The following is a 21,163-nucleotide window of genomic DNA, read 5'->3' as shown; positions in this document are numbered from 1 at the left end:
AGACTATGCAATATGTTGACAGCTACATTTCTGTTGAGTTTTTTTTGAATAACCTACAACTTCTGTTCTGTAATTGTGAATCTATCTGATCAACATCATCAATTATAAATAGACGTTTAGCGCCTCCGTGTGGTGAACCTTGGTTTCACCTGGTGACTCGCCAGTTTCTCAACTATGTACAGTGGGGGAAAAAAGTATTTAGTCAGCCACCAATTGTGCAAGTTCTCCCACTTAAAAAGATGAGAGAGGCCTGTAATTTTCATCATAGGTACTCGTCAACTATGACAGACAAAATGAGAAAAAAAAATCAGGAAAATCACATTGTAGGATTTTTTATGAATTTATTTGCAAATTATGGTGGAAAATAAGTATTTGGTCAATAACAAAAGTTTCTCAATACTTAGTTATATACCCTTTGTTGGCAATGACACAGGTCAAACGTTTTCTGTAAGTCTTCACAAGGTTTTCACACACTGTTGCTGTTATTTTGGCCCATTCCTCCATGCAGATCTCCTCTAGAGCAGTGATGTTTTGGGGCTGTCGCTGGGCAACACAGTCTTTCAACTCCCACACAGGCTAACCTTCTACAGGATGGCTAATCTAACACAGGCTAACCTTCTACAGGATGGTTAATCTAACACAGGCTAACCTTCTACAGGATGGCTAATCTAACACAGGCTAACCTTCTACAGGATGGCTAATCTAACACAGGCTAACCTTCTACAGGATGGCTAATCTAACACAGGCTAACCTTCTACAGGATGGCTAATCTAACACAGGCTAACCTTCTAAAGGATATGAGAGGGGGTCACTGTATTTTAGATGTTTCCAAAACTTAATTGCTCTTTTTTGAGTTTTTATTATTAGTGGATATTGGCCTGATTCTGCCCTGCATGCATTGTTTGTAGTTTTCCTCTGGACATGCAGGAGAATCTTACAGAACTCTGCATGCAGGGTTTCAATTGGGTGTTTGTCCCATTGGGTGAAATCTTGTTTTGCCAGTGGACCCCACACCTCGCTGCCATAAAGTGCAATTAGTTCATTGACACATTGAATTAGTTTTAGCCAAATTTAATAGGTATTTGAATTTGAATTTGTTTTTTAATGGCGTAGAATGCCCTGCGTGCTTTCTCTCTCTCAGTTCATTCACTGCATCATTAAGGTGTCCAGTTGAGTTTATTTTTCAACCTAAGTAATTATGTCATATGTTTTCCCCCCTACACCACTTTCAATAACTTTGTAGAACAGTCCTGTATGACAAATAGAATCAAAAGCTTTTTGGAAGTCGATAAAGCAAGAGGACATTTTGGTATTATTTTGGTGGACATGTTTATCTATCAGGGTGTGTAGGGTGTAGATATGATCGGTGGTGCAATGTTTTAGTATAAATCCAATCTGGCTTTTACTCAAGACATTGAAGATTATTAAAGAAGTTTAGAACTCTTACATGTATAATACTACAGAAAACCTTCCCCAGGTTACTGTTCACACAAATGCCTCTGGAATTGTTAGGGTCAAATTTGTTTCCGTTCTTAAAGATTGGGGTTATGAGTCCTTGATTCCAGATGTCAGGGAAATATCCTCTCTCTCTCTCTCTCTCTCTCTCTCTCTCTCTCTCTCTCTCTCGCTCTCTCTCTCGCTGTCTCTCTCTCTCTCTCTCCTCGCTGTCTCTCTCTCTCTCTGCTCTCTCTCTCTCTCTGCTGTCTCTCTCTCTCTCGCTGTCTCTCTCTCTCTCTCTCTCTCTCTCTCTCTCTCTCTCTCTCTCTCTCTCTCTCTCTCTCTCTCTCTCTCTCGCTCTCTCTCTCGCTGTCTCTCTCTCTCTCTCTCTCTCTCTCTCTCTCTCTCTCTCTCTCTCTCTCTCGCTGTCTCTCTCTCTCGCTCTCTCTCTCTCTCTCTCTCTCTCTCTCGCTCTCTCTCTCACCAGGGGAAGACCCTCCCCCACGTATCCATAGTGACCAAGTTCAGGAGTCGCCCCGCCCCTCCTCCGCCGCTACCCAGAAGCCTCAGCAGTACGCATGGCCACCCCCATATTGACGCGTCATGGCTGCCTGGCTGTAAGACTGAGCAGAGAGCCTATATGAAGAGCCTGGACCATTTGGGATTAGTTCAGTGGCTCTACAGCAGCCATTACGTGTCACAGTGGGGGCAGCCATGTTGTTTTGAGTCTGGCTCTAGAGTTATGCAGAAAGGGACTACAGCAGCCATTACATGTCACAGTGGGAAGCATGAGACTACACTACTATAGACCACTCTATTCCCCATGTAATACACTACTATAGACCACTCTATTCCCCATGTAATACACTACTATAGACCACTATATTCCCCATGTAATACACTACTATAGACCACTATATTCCCCATGTAATACACTACTATAGACCACTATATTCCCCATGTAATACACTACTATAGACCACTCTATTCCCCATGTAATACACTACTATAGACCACTCTATTCCCCATGTAATACACTACTATAGACCATTCTATTCCCCATGTAATACACTACTATAGACCACTATATTCCCCATGTAATACACTACTATAGACCACTCTATTCCCCATGTAATACACTACTATAGACCACTCTATTCCCCATGTAATACACTACTATAGACCACTCTATTCCCCATGTAATACACTACTATAGACCACTCTATTCCCCATGTAATACACTACTATAGACCACTCTATTCCCCATGTAATACACTACTATAGACCACTCTATTCCCCATGTAATACACTACTATAGACCACTCTATTCCCCATGTAATACACTACTATAGACCACTCTATTCCCCATGTAATACACTACTATAGACAACTCTATTCCCCATGTAATACACTACTATAGACCACTCTATTCCCCATGTAATACACTACTATAGACCACTCTATTCCCCATGTAATACACTACTATAGACCACTCTATTCCCCATGTAATACACTACTATAGACCACTCTATTCCCCATGTAATACACTACTATAGACCACTCTATTCCCCATGTAATACACTACTATAGACCCCTCTATTCCCCATGTAATACACTACTATAGACCACTCTATTCCCCATGTAATACACTACTATAGACCACTCTATTCCCCATGTAATACACTACTATAGACCACTCTATTCCCCATGTAATACACTACTATAGACCACTATATTCCCCATGTAATACACTACTATAGACCACTCTATTCCCCATGTAATACACTACTATAGACCACTCTATTCCCCATGTAATACACTACTATAGACCACTCTATTCCCCATGTAATACACTACTATAGACCACTCTATTCCCCATGTAATACACTACTATAGACCACTCTATTCCCCATAAGACTACACTAATATAGACCACTCTATTCCCCATGTAATACACTACTATAGACCACTCTATTCCCCATGTAATACACTACTATAGACCACTCTATTCCCCATGTAATACACTACTATAGACCACTATATTCCCCATGTAATACACTACTATAGACCACTCTATTCCCCATGTAATACACTACTATAGACCACTCTATTCCCCATGTAATACACTACTATAGACCAATCTATTCCCCGTGTAATACACTACTATAGACCACTCTATTCCCCGTGTAATACACTACTATAGACCACTCTATTCCCCATGTAATACACTACTATAGACCACTCTATTCCCCATGAGACTACACTACTATAGACCACTCTATTCCCCATGTAATAGACTACTATAGACCACTCTATTCCCCATGTAATACACTACTATAGACCACTCTATTCCCCATGTAATACACTACTATAGACCACTCTATTCCCCGTGTAATACACTACTATAGACCACTCTATTCCCCGTGTAATACACTACTATAGACCACTCTATTCCCCATGTAATACACTACTATAGACCACTCTATTCCCCATGTAATACACTACTATAGACCACTCTATTCCCCATGTAATACACTACTATAGACCACTCTATTCCCCATGTAATACACTACTATAGACCACTCTATTCCCCGTGTAATACACTACTATAGACCACTCTATTCTCCATGTAATACACTACTATAGACCACTCTATTCCCCATGTAATACACTACTATAGACCACTCTATTCCCCATGTAATACACTACTATAGACCACTCTATTCCCCATGTAATACACTACTATAGACCACTCTATTCCCCATGTAATACACTACTATAGACCACTCTATTCCCCATGTAATACACTACTATAGACCACTCTATTCCCCATGTAATACACTACTATAGACCACTCTATTCCCCCATGTAATACACAACTATAGACCACTCTATTCCCCCGTGTAATACACTACTATAGACCACTCTATTCCCTGTGTAATACACTACTATAGACCACTATATTCCCCATGTAATACACTACTATAGACCACTCTATTCCCCATGTAATACACTACTATAGACCACTCTATTCCCCATGTAATACACTACTATAGACCACTCTATTCCCCATGTAATACACTACTATAGACCACTCTATTCCCCATGTAATACACTACTATAGACCACTCTATTCCCCATGTAATACACTACTATAGACCACTCTATTCCCCATGTAATACACTACTATAGACCACTCTATTCCCCATGTAATACACTACTATAGACCACTATATTCCCCATGTAATACACTACTATAGACCACTCTATTCCCCATGTAATACACTACTATAGACCACTCTATTCCCCATGTAATACACTACTATAGACCACTATATTCCCCCATGAGACTACACTACTATAGACCACTCTATTCCCCATGTATTACACTACTATAGACCACTCTATTCCCCATGTAATACACTACTATAGACCACTCTATTCCCCATGAGACTACACTACTATAGACCACTCTATTCCCCATGTAATACACTACTATAGACCACTCTATTCCCCATGTAATACACTACTATAGACCACTCTATTCCCCATGTAATACACTACTATAGACCACTCTATTCCCCATGTAATACACTACTATAGACCACTCTATTCCCCATGTAATACACTACTATAGACCACTCTATTCCCCATGTAATACACTACTATAGACCACTCTATTCCCCATGTAATACACTACTATAGACCACTCTATTCCCCATGTAATACACTACTATAGACCACTATATTCCCCATGTAATACACTACTATAGACCACTCTATTCCCCATGTAATACACTACTATAGACCACTCTATTCCCCATGTAATACACTACTATAGACCACTATATTCCCCATGAGACTACACTACTATAGACCACTCTATTCCCCATGTATTACACTACTATAGACCACTCTATTCCCCATGTAATACACTACTATAGACCACTCTATTCCCCATGAGACTACACTACTATAGACCACTCTATTCCCCATGTAATACACTACTATAGACCACTCTATTCCCCATGTAATACACTACTATAGACCACTCTATTCCCCATGTAATACACTACTATAGACCACTATATTCGCCATGTAATACACTACTATAGACCACTCTATTCCCCATGTAATACACTACTATAGACCACTCTATTCCCCATGTAATACACTACTATAGACCACTCTATTCCCCATGTAATACACTACTATAGACCACTCTATTCCCCATGTAATACACTACCTATAGACCACTCTATTCCCCATGTAATACACTACTATAGACCACTCTATTCCCCATGTAATACACTACTATAGACCACTCTATTCCCCATGTAATACACTACTATAGACCACTATATTCCCCATGTAATACACTACTATAGACCACTCTATTCCCCATGTAATACACTACTATAGACCACTCTATTCCCCATGTAATACACTACTATAGACCACTATATTCCCCATGAGACTACACTACTATAGACCACTCTATTCCCCTTGTAATACACTACTATAGACCACTCTATTCCCCATGTAATACACTACTATAGACCACTCTATTCCCCATGAGACTACACTACTATAGACCACTCTATTCCCCATGTAATACACTACTATAGACCACTCTATTCCCCATGTAATACACTACTATAGACCACTCTATTCCCCATGTAATACACTACTATAGACCACTATATTCCCCATGTAATACACTACTATAGACCACTCTATTCCCCATGTAATACACTACTATAGACCACTCTATTCCCCATGTAATACACTACTATAGACCACTCTATTCCCCATGTAATACACTACTATAGACCACTCTATTCCCCATGTAATACACTACTATAGACCACTCTATTCCCCATGTACTACACTACTATAGACCACTCTATTCCCCATGTAATACACTACTATAGACCACTATATTCCCCATGTAATACACTACTATAGACCACTCTATTCCCCATGTAATACACTACTATAGACCACTCTATTCCCCATGTAATACACTACTATAGACCACTCTATTCCCCATGTAATACACTACTATAGACCACTCTATTCCCCATGTAATACACTACTATAGACCACTCTATTCCCCATGTAATACACTACTATAGACCACTCTATTCCCCATGTAATACACTACTATAGACCACTCTATTCCCCATGTAATACACTACTATAGACCACTCTATTCCCCATGTAATACACTACTATAGACCACTCTATTCCCCATGTAATACACTACTATAGACCACTATATTCCCCATGTAATACACTACTATAGACCACTCTATTCCCCATGTAATACACTACTATAGACCACTCTATTCCCCATGTAATACACTACTATAGACCACTCTATTCCCCATGTAATACACTACTATAGACCACTCTATTCCCCATGTAATACACTACTATAGACCACTCTATTCCCCATGTAATACACTACTATAGACCACTATATTCCCCATGAGACTACACTACTATAGACCACTCTATTCCCCATGTAATACACTACTATAGACCACTCTATTCCCCATGTAATACACTACTATAGACCACTCTATTCCCCATGTAATACACTACTATAGACCACTCTATTCCCCATAAGACTACACTACTATAGACCACTCTATTCCCCATGTAATACACTACTATAGACCACTCTATTCCCCATGTAATACACTACTATAGACCACTCTATTCCCCATGTAATACACTACTATAGACCACTATATTCCCCATGTAATACACTACTATAGACCACTCTATTCCCCATGTAATACACTACTATAGACCACTCTATTCCCCATGTAATACACTACTATAGACCACTCTATTCCCCGTGTAATACACTACTATAGACCACTCTATTCCCCATGTAATACACTACTATAGACCACTCTATTCCCCATGTAATACACTACTATAGACCACTCTATTCCCCATGAGACTACACTACTATAGACCACTCTATTCCCCATGTAATACACTACTATAGACCACTCTATTCCCCATGTAATACACTACTATAGACCACTCTATTCCCCATGTAATACACTACTATAGACCACTCTATTCCCCATGTAATACACTACTATAGACCACTCTATTCCCCGTGTAATACACTACTATAGACCACTCTATTCCCCATGTAATACACTACTATAGACCACTCTATTCCCCATGTAATACACTACTATAGACCACTCTATTCCCCATGTAATACACTACTATAGACCACTCTATTCCCCATGTAATACACTACTATAGACCACTCTATTCCCTGTAATACACTACTATAGACCACTCTATTCCCCGTGTAATACACTACTATAGACCACTCTATTCCCCATGTAATACACTACTATAGACCACTCTATTCCCCATGTAATACACTACTATAGACCACTCTATTCCCCATGTAATACACTACTATAGACCACTCTATTCCCCATGTAATACACTACTATAGACCACTCTATTCCCCATGTAATACACTACTATAGACCACTCTATTCCCATGTAATACACTACTATAGACCACTCTATTCCCCATGTAATACAAAACTATAGACCACTCTATTCCCCTGTAATACACTACTATAGACCACTCTATTCCCCGTGTAATACACTACTATAGACCACTATATTCCCCATGTAATACACTACTATAGACCACTCTATTCCCCATGTAATACACTACTATAGACCACTCTATTCCCCATGTAATACACTACTATAGACCACTCTATTCCCCATGTAATACACTACTATAGACCACTCTATTCCCCATGTAATACACTACTATAGACCACTCTATTCCCCACGTAATACACTACTATATACCACTATATTCCCCATGTAATACACTACTATAGACCACTCTATTCCCCATGTAATACACTACTATAGACCACTCTATTCCCCATGTAATACACTACTATAGACCACTCTATTCCCCATGTAATACACTACTATAGACCACTATATTCCCCATGTAATACACTACTATAGACCACTCTATTCCCCATGTAATACACTACTATAGACAACTCTATTCCCCATGTAATACACTACTATAGACCACTCTATTCCCCATGTAATACACTACTATAGACCACTCTATTCCCCATGTAATACACTACTATAGACCACTCTATTCCCCATGTAATACACTACTATAGACCACTCTATTCCCCATGTAATACACTACTATAGACCACTCTATTCCCCATGTAATACACTACTATAGACCACTCTATTCCCCATGTAATACACTACTATAGACCACTCTATTCCCATGTAATACACTACTATAGACCACTATATTCCCCATGTAATACACTACTATAGACCACTCTATTCCCCATGTAATACACTACTATAGACCACTCTATTCCCCATGTAATACACTACTATAGACCACTATATTCCCCATGAGACTACACTACTATAGACCACTCTATTCCCCATGTAATACACTACTATAGACCACTCTATTCCCCATGTAATACACTACTATAGACCACTCTATTCCCCATGTAATACACTACTATAGACCACTCTATTCCCCATAAGACTACACTACTATAGACCACTCTATTCCCCCATGTAATACACTACTATAGACCACTCTATTCCCCATGTAATACACTACTATAGACCACTCTATTCCCCATGTAATACACTACTATAGACCACTATATTCCCCATGTAATACACTACTATAGACCACTCTATTCCCCATGTAATACACTACTATAGACCACTCTATTCCCCATGTAATACACTACTATAGACCACTCTATTCCCCGTGTAATACACTACTATAGACCACTCTATTCCCCGTGTAATACACTACTATAGACCACTCTATTCCCCATGTAATACACTACTATAGACCACTCTATTCCCCATGAGACTACACTACTATAGACCACTCTATTCCCCATGTAATAGACTACTATAGACCACTCTATTCCCCATGTAATACACTACTATAGACCACTCTATTCCCCATGTAATACACTACTATAGACCACTCTATTCCCCGTGTAATACACTACTATAGACCACTCTATTCCCCGTGTAATACACTACTATAGACCACTCTATTCCCCATGTAATACACTACTATAGACCACTCTATTCCCCATGTAATACACTACTATAGACCACTCTATTCCCCATGTAATACACTACTATAGACCACTCTATTCCCCATGTAATACACTACTATAGACCACTCTATTCCCCGTGTAATACACTACTATAGACCACTCTATTCCCCGTGTAATACACTACTATAGACCACTCTATTCCCCATGTAATACAATACTATAGACCACTCTATTCCCCATGTAATACACTACTATAGACCACTCTATTCCCCATGTAATACACTACTATAGACCACTCTATTCCCCATGTAATACACTACTATAGACCACTCTATTCCCCATGTAATACACTACTATAGACCACTCTATTCCCCATGTAATACACTACTATAGACCACTCTATTCCCCATGTAATACAAAACTATAGACCACTCTATTCCCCGTGTAATACACTACTATAGACCACTCTATTCCCTGTGTAATACACTACTATAGACCACTATATTCCCCATGTAATACACTACTATAGACCACTCTATTCCCCATGTAATACACTACTATAGACCACTCTATTCCCCATGTAATACACTACTATAGACCACTCTATTCCCCATGTAATACACTACTATAGACCACTCTATTCCCCATGTAATACACTACTATAGACCACTCTATTCCCCACGTAATACACTACTATATACCACTATATTCCCCATGTAATACACTACTATAGACCACTCTATTCCCCATGTAATACACTACTATAGACCACTCTATTCCCCATGTAATACACTACTATAGACCACTCTATTCCCCATGTAATACACTACTATAGACCACTCTATTCCCCATGTAATACACTACTATAGACCACTCTATTCCCCATGTAATACACTACTATAGACCACTCTATTCCCCATGTAATACACTACTATAGACCACTCTATTCCCCATGTAATACACTACTATAGACCACTCTATTCCCCATGTAATACACTACTATAGACCACTCTATTCCCCATGTAATACACTACTATAGACCACTCTATTCCCCATGTAATACACTACTATAGACCACTCTATTCCCCATGTAATACACTACTATAGACCACTCTATTCCCCATGTAATACACTACTATAGACCACTCTATTCCCCATGTAATACACTACTATAGACCACTATATTCCCCATGTAATACACTACTATAGACCACTCTATTCCCCATGTAATACACTACTATAGACCACTCTATTCCCCATGTAATACACTACTATAGACCACTCTATTCCCCATGAGACTACACTACTATAGACCACTCTATTCCCCATGTATTACACTACTATAGACCACTCTATTCCCCATGTAATACACTACTATAGACCACTCTATTCCCCATGAGACTACACTACTATAGACCACTCTATTCCCCATGTAATACACTACTATAGACCACTCTATTCCCCATGTAATACACTACTATAGACCACTCTATTCCCCATGTAATACACTACTATAGACCACTATATTCGCCATGTAATACACTACTATAGACCACTCTATTCCCCATGTAATACACTACTATAGACCACTCTATTCCCCATGTAATACACTACTATAGACCACTCTATTCCCCATGTAATACACTACTATAGACCACTCTATTCCCCATGTAATACACTACTATAGACCACTCTATTCCCCATGTAATACACTACTATAGACCACTCTATTCCCCATGTAATACACTACTATAGACCACTCTATTCCCCATGTAATACACTACTATAGACCACTATATTCCCCATGTAATACACTACTATAGACCACTCTATTCCCCATGTAATACACTACTATAGACCACTCTATTCCCCATGTAATACACTACTATAGACCACTATATTCCCCATGAGACTACACTACTATAGACCACTCTATTCCCCATGTATTACACTACTATAGACCACTCTATTCCCCATGTAATACACTACTATAGACCACTCTATTCCCCATGAGACTACACTACTATAGACCACTCTATTCCCCATGTAATACACTACTATAGACCACTCTATTCCCCATGTAATACACTACTATAGACCACTCTATTCCCCCATGTAATACACTACTATAGACCACTATATTCGCCATGTAATACACTACTATAGACCACTCTATTCCCCATGTAATACACTACTATAGACCACTCTATTCCCCATGTAATACACTACTATAGACCACTCTATTCCCCATGTAATACACTACTATAGACCACTCTATTCCCCATGTAATACACTACTATAGACCACTCTATTCCCCATGTAATACACTACTATAGACCACTCTATTCCCCATGTAATACACTACTATAGACCACTCTATTCCCCATGTAATACACTACTATAGACCACTCTATTCCCCATGTAATACACTACTATAGACCACTCTATTCCCCATGTAATACACTACTATAGACCACTCTATTCCCCATGTAATACACTACTATAGACCACTCTATTCCCCATGTAATACACTACTATAGACCACTATATTCCCCATGTAATACACTACTATAGACCACTCTATTCCCCATGAGACTACACTACTATAGACCACTCTATTCCCCATGAGACTACACTACTATAGACCACTCTATTCCCCATGTAATACACTACTATAGACCACTCTATTCCCCATGTAATACACTACTATAGACCACTCTATTCCCCATGAGACTACACTACTATAGACCACTCTATTCCCCATGTAATACACTACTATAGACCACTCTATTCCCCATGTAATACACTACTATAGACCACTCTATTCCCCATGTAATACACTACTATAGACCACTCTATTCCCCATGAGACTACACTACTATAGACCACTCTATTCCCCATGAGACTACACTACTATAGACCACTCTATTCCCCATGTAATACACTACTATAGACCACTCTATTCCCCATGAGACTACACTACTATAGACCACTCTATTCCCCATGTAATACACTACTATAGACCACTCTATTCCCCATGTAATACACTACTATAGACCACTCTATTCCCCATGTAATACACTACTATAGACCACTCTATTCCCCATGTAATACACTACTATAGACCACTCTATTCCCCATGTAATACACTACTATAGACCACTCTTGTTTTTCAACTCCTCAATTGTCCAGTGTTGGTTGCAAAGAAAAAGCCATATCTCAGACTGCCCATCTTAATATTTTATTTTTTCCCTTGTCCACAGTAGTGAATAGGCCCCTTGTCCACAGTAGTGAATAGGCCCCTTGTCCACAGTAGTGAATAGGCCCCTTGTCCACAGTAGTGAATAGGCCCCTTGTCCACAGTATTGAATAGGCCCCTTGTCCACAGTAGTGAATAGGCCCCTTGTCCACAGTAGTGAATAGGCCCCTTGTCCACAGGCCCCTTGTCCACAGTAGTGAATAGGCCCCTTGTCCACAGGCCCCTTGTCCACAGTAGTGAATAGACCCCTTGTCCACAGTAGTGAATAGACCCCTTGTCCACAGGCCCCTTGTCCACAGTAGTGAATAGGCCCCTTGTCCACAGTAGTGAATAGGCCCCTTGTCCACAGGCCCCTTGTCCACAGTAGTGAATAGGCCCCTTGTCCACAGTAGTGAATAGGCCCCTTGTCCACAGTAGTGAATAGGCCCCTTGTCCACAGTAGTGAATAGGCCCCTTGTCCACAGTAGTGAATAGGTCCCTTGTCCACAGTAGTGAATAGGCCCCTTGTCCACAGTAGTGAATAGGCCCCTTGTCCACAGTAGTGAATAGGCCCCTTGTCCACAGGTAGTGAATCGGGTGTCATTTGGGAAGCAGAATTGTCTCAGGGTTAAAATCCATCAATTTGTATCTAGTTTTTAGTTATTGTTGTTTATTTTGTATTTGTTATAGTTTTATCCAGGTGATATACACTCATCGGCCAGTTTATTAGTTACACCACCCCGTTCACCAAAATGGTTCGCTCCTACAGACAGTGAGTCACGTGGCTGTGGCTTGCTATATAAAGCAGGCAGACAGGCATCAAGGCATTCAGTTACTGTTCCATTTAACGTTAGAATGGGCAAAACAAGTGACCTATGCGACTTTGAGCGTGGTATGATGGTTGGTGCCAGGCGAGCCGGTTCCAGTATCTCATAAACAGCCGGCCTCCTGGGATTTTCACGCACGACAGTGTCTAGGGTTTACTGAGAATGGTGTGATGAACAAAAAACCTACTGTCAGTGGCAGTCCTGTGGGTGAAAACAGCTCGTTGATGACAGGTCGTTTACCCCATATGTAACTCTGTGTTGTTGTTGTTTTAATCGCACTGCTTTGCTTTATCTTGGCCAGGTCGCAGTTGTAAATGAGAACTTGTTCTCAACTGGCTTACCTGGTTAAATAAAGGGGAAATAAAATGTAAAATGACAGGTGGAAGGAGAATGGCAAGAATCATGCAAGCTAACAGGCGGACCACAAACAGACAAACAACGGCGCAGTACAACAGTGTTGTGCAGAACGGCATCTCGGAAACGCGCAACTCGTCGGTCCTTGTCACGGATGGGCTATTGCAGCAGACGACCACACTGGGTTCCACTCCTATCAGCTAAAAACAAGAAGAAGCCGCTCCAGTGGGCACGCCATCACCAACACTGGACAACTGAAGAGTGGAAAAACATTGCCTTGTCTGACGAATCCCGGTTCTAGTTGTGTCATGCTGATGACAGTCAGGATCTGGCGTAAGCAGCATGAGTCTATGGCCCCATCATGCCTGGTGTTAACGGTACAGGCTGGTGGCGGTGGTGTAATGGTGTGGGGAATGTTTTCCTGGCACACGTTAGGTCCCTTGATACCAGTTGATCAACGATTGAACGCCACATCGTATCTGAACATTGTTGCTCATCAAACCCAATATAGCATCTTTGAGATGAGATGGATCGGGCTGGTGGCAGCATGAATGTACCGCCGTCCAATCTGCAACAACTGCCTGGTGCCATCGCGTCAGCAGGGACCAACATCCCTGTCGAACGTTTCCGACACCTTGCAGAATGCCCCGAAAAATTCAGTCGGTTCTGGAGGCGAAAGGGGGGGTCTGACCCAGTACTAGATGGGTGTACCTAATAAACTGGCCACTGAGTGTATTTCAGAACGTTGTGCTTTTCATCTGATGTGAAGCACGTGTGTTAATGTTATCATGGTAATTAATATTAATATGAACTATTCTGGGTTTTGTTTTGTAAAGTTGTATTATTTGATGTCTGTCCCAAATGGTACCCTATTCCCTATATAGTGCACTACTTTAGACCAGAGAATGGCACCCTATTCCCTATATAGTGCACTACTTTAGACCAGAGAATGGCACCCTATTCCCTATATAGTGCACTACTTTAGACCAGAGAATGGCACCCTATTCCCTATATAGTGCACTACTTTAGACCAGAGAATGGCACCCTATTCCCTATATAGTGCACTACTTTAGACCAGAGAATGGCACCCTATTCCCTATATAGTGCACTACTTTAGACCAGAGAATGGCACCCTATTCCCTATATAGTGCACTACTTTAGACCAGAGAATGGCACCCTATTCCCTATATAGTGCACTACTTTAGACCAGAGAATGGCACCCTATTCCCTATATAGTGCACTACTTTAGACCAGAGAATGGCACCCTATTCCCTATATAGTGCACTACTTTAGACCAGAGAATGGCACCCTATTCCCTATATAGTGCACTACTTTAGACCAGAGAATGGCACCCTATTCCCTATATAGTGCACTACTTTTGTAACGATCCCGGCTGTCTGAGTCGGGTCCTGGCTGGTGACTAGTGTTCCTGTTCGTAATCTCCAGTTTCCCGAGGGTTCGGGAACGCTCCGGGGAGCGCTCTTGTTTTCCGCACCTGCATCCCATCAGCAATCTGCACACCTGGTCCTGATCATCACCCTTCTTAGGCTCTGGCCTAACATCCAGTTCCTGCCGGATCGTTAGCTATGAACAGTATGTTTGTCAGCGTATCAGCCTCTGAGCCATTAGTGTTAGTTTTGTTGTTTTGCACCTTGTGACTTGCTGTGTACTGACCTCCGTTTTTGTTCTGTCTGCAGTCTTTCACCCGGAACCTTCACCCAACCTCTGCCTGATGGTCGGCGGCTGCCGAGCCAGTACCGGACCAACCACTGCACCCTCAACAACCCATCCACGCCACCCGCTCTGTTCCCTGGATGATTCAGCCTCACTCGGAATCGATTAAATAAACACTCACCTTTCTCTCTACGTACCTTGTCCTGGTCTGCTTCTGGGTTCGGGCTTAGTAAACCGTGACAGAACGATCCGGCCAGTAATGAACCCAGCGGACCTGGACTCTGTTCGCCATGCTATTACCCAGCAGGAGAAGATGTTGGGCCATCATAGCACGGTACTACAGGAGATCGCGTTGTCAGTTCGGAACCTTTCTACCGGTCTGACGGAGGTCCAGAACCAACGCAAGTGTCCGGTGGAGGATCCACTACCGGTTTCACCCATCTCGCCTGCCGCTTCTGAAGCTGTGTCCATCCGTGAGCCCAAGGTTCCGACGCCGGATAAATATGAGGGGGAGCTGGGAAGATGCCGTTCCTTCCTTATGCAGTGTGGATTAGTGTTCGATCTACAGCCCTACTCTTATGCCACAGACAAGGCTAGGATAGCCTTTGTGATTGAGTTGCTGCGTGGTCGAGCGCTGGAGTGGGCTTCAGCCGTTTGGGAACGACAGGATCCCTGCATGGCTTCATACCAGGGGTTCACGGCCGAGATGAGGAAGCTCTTCGACCATTCCGTCCGAGGGAGGGACGCAGCTAGGCGCCTGTTTTCGCTTCGCCAAGGAACTCGCAGCGTGGCCGACTTCGTGATCGAGTTCAAGACGTTGGCTGTGGAGAGTGGGTGGAACGAGGAGTCTCTGCAAGCGGCCTTTTACCAGGGTCTGTCGGAGCAGCTCAAGGATGAGTTGATCTCCTATCCGGAGCCTAGTGACCTGGACAGCTTGGTAGCCTTGTCTATTCGGGTGGATAATCGAGTCCGAGAGCGAAGGAGGGAGAAGCAATGGGGTCCGTCCAATCGATCAGCTTCTCAGTTCCCAGTCGGGTCGGGTGGTGGACCAGAACACGTCGATCATTCTCCACCACAATGGATTAGTGGAGAGGTCCTCTCTCCCGATTCTGAACCCATGCAAGTGGGGCGGCACGGGTTAACCAAGGAGGAGCGTCAACATAGACGTAAGACCAACTGCTGCCTCTACTGTGGTAGCTCGGGACATTACATCTCCACTTGTTCCCGGCGGTCGTCAAACTGCCCGGCTCGCTAAAGTTGGGAGGACTTTTAGCGAGCCAGTTTCAACCTCTCAGTACCCCTGTCAGACCCCGTTTCCCGGCTACCCTTGTGAACAGGAATCAGAGCTTAGCGCTTAACGCCTTTATCGATTCAGGTGCCGATGGAAGCTTTCTTGATGCCGAGTTGGTGGAACAGCTGGGGCTTTCCAAGGAGCAATTGCCGGAAGCCATTGAAGCGACCACTCTGAACGGCAGTAGTCTGGCACGTATCACGATGAGGACTGAACCGGTTAAGATGCGGTTGTCGGGGAATCATTCTGAGATGATTTCATTCTTCATTCTGCCGTCTTCCCATGTTCCTCTGGTCCTTGGATACCCCTGGCTGAAGGAACACAATCCCACGTTCGATTGGGTGACGGGCAAGGTAACGAGTTGGAGCCTTGATTGTCATGCTAACTGTCTCAAGACTGCCTGCCCCCATTCGGTTCCCAGTCAGGTGATTGAGGCTAAACCCCCAGATTTGTCCCTGGTTCCCGAGACATATCACGATTTGGGGAAGTTTTCAGTAAGCAGAAGGCTCTGTCACTCCCTCCCCACCGACCATATGATTGTGCCATCAACCTGGTCCCTGGAGCTGTCTACCCCAAGGGAAGGTTATACAGTATCTCCCGACCTGAACGTGAGGCGTTGGAGACCTACATCAAGGAGTCCCTAGCTGCTGGTCTCGTTCGTCCCTCGTCATCACCCCTGGGGGCAGGATTCTTCTTTGTGGGTAAGAAGGATGGCTCTCTTCGACCGTGTATTGATTATCGGGGGTTGAATGACATCACGGTCAAGAACAAGTATCCCCTGCCCTTGATGAGTTCTGCCTTCGACTCCTTACAGGGTGCTACGGTGTTCACCAAGCTAGACCCTACGCAATGCGTATCACCTGGTCCGGATCAGAGAGGGGGACGAGTGGTTGACGGGTTTCAATACACCGATGGGTCACTTCGAGTATCAGGTGATGCCGTTTGGACTGACCAATGCTCCAGCGGTATTCCAGAGTATGGTGAACGACGTCCTGAGAGATATGATCGGTCTCTTTGTGTTTGTTTACCTGGATGACATTCTGATCTTCTCGAAGGAACCTTCCGACCACGTCCAGCATGTCCGGCAGGTTCTGCAGCGATTGTTGGAGAATCGCCTGTTCGTGAAGGCCGAGAAGTGCGAGTTTCACGCCCACACGACATCCTTTCTCGGGTACATCATCTCCAGGGGAGAGATTAGGATGGACCAGGAGAAGGTTAGAGCGGTTCTGGAATGGGCCCAGCCCGGTACGAGATTGCAGCTCCAGAGATTTTTGGGGTTTGCGAATTTCTACCGCAGATTCATCCGGGATTACAGCCGTGTGGCCGCTCCGTTAACTGCCTTGACTTCCAGTATCAGGACCTTCAAGTGGAATCCGGAGGCGGATCGAGCGTTTCTGGATTTGAAGAGGCGATTCACCAACGCACCGATTCTCTCTCAACCGGACACGGTCCGTCAGTTCGTCGTTGAAGTGGACGCGTCTGATGTGGGAGTTGGCGCCATCCTGTCGCAGCGATGCTCCACGGACAGTAAACTCCATCCCTGCGCCTACTACTCTCGTCGCCTTTCGCCTGCGGAGAGGAATTACGATGTGGGTAACCGGGGAGCTTCTCGCGGTGAAACTTGCCTTGGAGGAGTGGCGCCACTGGTTGGAGGGGGCGGAGCAACCGTTTATTGTTTGGACTGACCACAAGAATCTTGCTTACGTGCAATCGGCTAAACGTCTCAACTCCCGTCAGGCCAGGTGGGCGTTGTTTTTCGACGATTCAAGTTTGCCCTGACGTTTCGACCTGGATCTAAGAACGGCAAGGCGGACGCCTTGTCCCCGGATGTTCTCCAAGACGGAGGAGAGTGGGTCCAAGACCGAGACAATCCTCCCCGGAACTGCGTCGTGGGAGCAGTTATGTGGAAGATTGAGGAGGAGGTGCTGGCGGCCCTTCGGACTCAGCCCGGTCCCGGTAACGGTCCACCCGGTCGGTTGTTTGTGCCTGAGTCGGTTCGTCCTGCTGTCCTCAAATGGTCCCACGCCAGCAAGATGGCTTGTCACCCTGGCGTGGCTCGGACAATGGCGTTTCTTCGCAGACGTTTTTGGTGGCCTGCCATGGCCGAGGATACTCGGGGTTTTGTTGCTGCCTGTCCAGTGTGTGCGCAGAATAAGAGTACCAATCGGCCCAGCTCTGGACTACTTCACCCCCTTCCTATTCCCCGGCGACCATGGTCGCATCTGGCCCTGGACTTCGTCACTGGGTTGCCCGCTTCTGAGGGGAACACGGTCGTTCTGACTATCGTGGACAGATTCAGCAAGTTCGCCCACTTTGTGCCTATTGCCAAGCTTCCCTCTGCCTCGGAGACGTCCGAGATCCTGGTTAGGGGAGGTTTTCAGGGTCCACGGTTTGCCCAGTGATATCGTTTCCGACCGTGGCCCTCAGTTTACCTCTGCTGTCTGGAAGTCCTTCTGTTTGGCCATTGGAGCTACAGTCAGTCTCACATCTGGTTTTCACCCCCAATCCAATGGTCAGGCGGAGAGAGCCAACCAGAAGATGGAATCCACGCTACGCTGTCTGGTCTCTTCCAACCCCACCTCCTGGGTCTCTCAGTTGCCTTGGGTTGAGTATGCCCACAATACTCTTCCTACATCTGCCACTGGGATGTCTCCCTTCCAGTGCCTGTATGGCTACCAACCTCCCCTGTTTCCTTCTCAGGAGAAGGAGCTCTCAGTGCCTTCTGTTCAGGCCCATATTCGTCGTTGCCACCGGACCTGGCATCGGGCCAGAAAGGCACTCCTTAGAGTTTCGGACCGGTATCAGCTCCAGGCGAATCGTCGCCGGATCCCCGCTCCCACCTATACCATCGGAGATAGGGTTTGGTTGGCCACACGGGATCTTCCGTTACGGACTGAGTCTAGGAAGTTGTTACCGAAGTTCATTGGTCCGTTTGTGGTGGAGAAGGTGATCAATCCAGTGGCAGTTCGACTCAAACTACCGAGGACGCTCAGAGTCCATCCCACCTTTCATGTCTCCTGCCTCAAGCCTGTCTTCCTCAGTCCTCTGTTGCCTCCTCCGCCTCCTCCTCCTCCTCCTCGGATGATCGGAGGTGGTCCTGCCTACACGGTGCGTCGCATCATGGATTCCAGACGGCGGGGCCGGGGTTTCCAGTATCTCGTGGACTGGGAGGGGTATGGCCCTGAAGAGAGGAGTTGGATTCCGCGGCGACAGGTCCTAGATGCGGACCTCATCAGTGACTTCTACCGCCTCCATCCTGGCGCTCCGGGAGTCCGCCCGGTGGCGTTCGTCGGAGGGGGGTACTGTAACGATCCCGGCTGTCTGAGTCGGGTCCTGGCTGGTGACTAGTGTTCCTGTTCGTAATCTCCAGTTTCCCGAGGGTTCGGGAACGCTCCGGGAGCGCTCTTGTTTTCCGCACCTGCATCCCATCAGCAATCTGCACACCTGGTCCTGATCATCACCCTTCTTAGGCTCTGGCCTAACATCCAGTTCCTGCCGGATCGTTAGCTATGAACAGTATGTTTGTCAGCGTATCAGCCTCTGAGCCATTAGTGTTAGTTTTGTTGTTTTGCACCTTGTGACTTGCTGTGTACTGACCTCCGTTTTTGTTCTGTCTGCAGTCTTTCACCCGGAACCTTCACCCAACCTCTGCCTGATGGTCGGCGGCTGCCGAGCCAGTACCGGACCAACCACTGCACCCTCAACAACCCATCCACGCCACCCGCTCTGTTCCCTGGATGATTCAGCCTCACTCGGAATCGATTAAATAAACACTCACCTTTCTCTCTACGTACCTTGTCCTGGTCTGCTTCTGGGTTCGGGCTTAGTAAACCGTGACAACTTTAGACCAGAGAATGGCACCCTATTCCCTATATAGTGCACTACTTTAGACCAGAGAATGGCACCCTATTCCCTATATAGTGCACTACTTTAGACCAGAGAATGGCACCCTATTCCCTATATAGTGCACTACTTTAGACCAGAGAATGGCACCCTATTCCCTATATAGTGCACTACTTTAGACCAGAAAATGGCACCCTATTCCCTATATAGTGCACTACTTTAGACCAGAGAATGGCACCCTATTCCCTATATAGTGCACTACTTTAGACCAGAGAATGGCACCCTATTCCCTATATAGTGCACTACTTTAGACCAGAGAATGGCACCCTATTCCCTATATAGTGCACTACTT

Source organism: Coregonus clupeaformis, chromosome 39 (genome assembly GCF_020615455.1).
Source record: "Coregonus clupeaformis isolate EN_2021a chromosome 39, ASM2061545v1, whole genome shotgun sequence".
Taxonomy (NCBI): domain Eukaryota; kingdom Metazoa; phylum Chordata; class Actinopteri; order Salmoniformes; family Salmonidae; genus Coregonus; species Coregonus clupeaformis.
Note: the sequence above shows the minus strand (reverse complement) of the source record.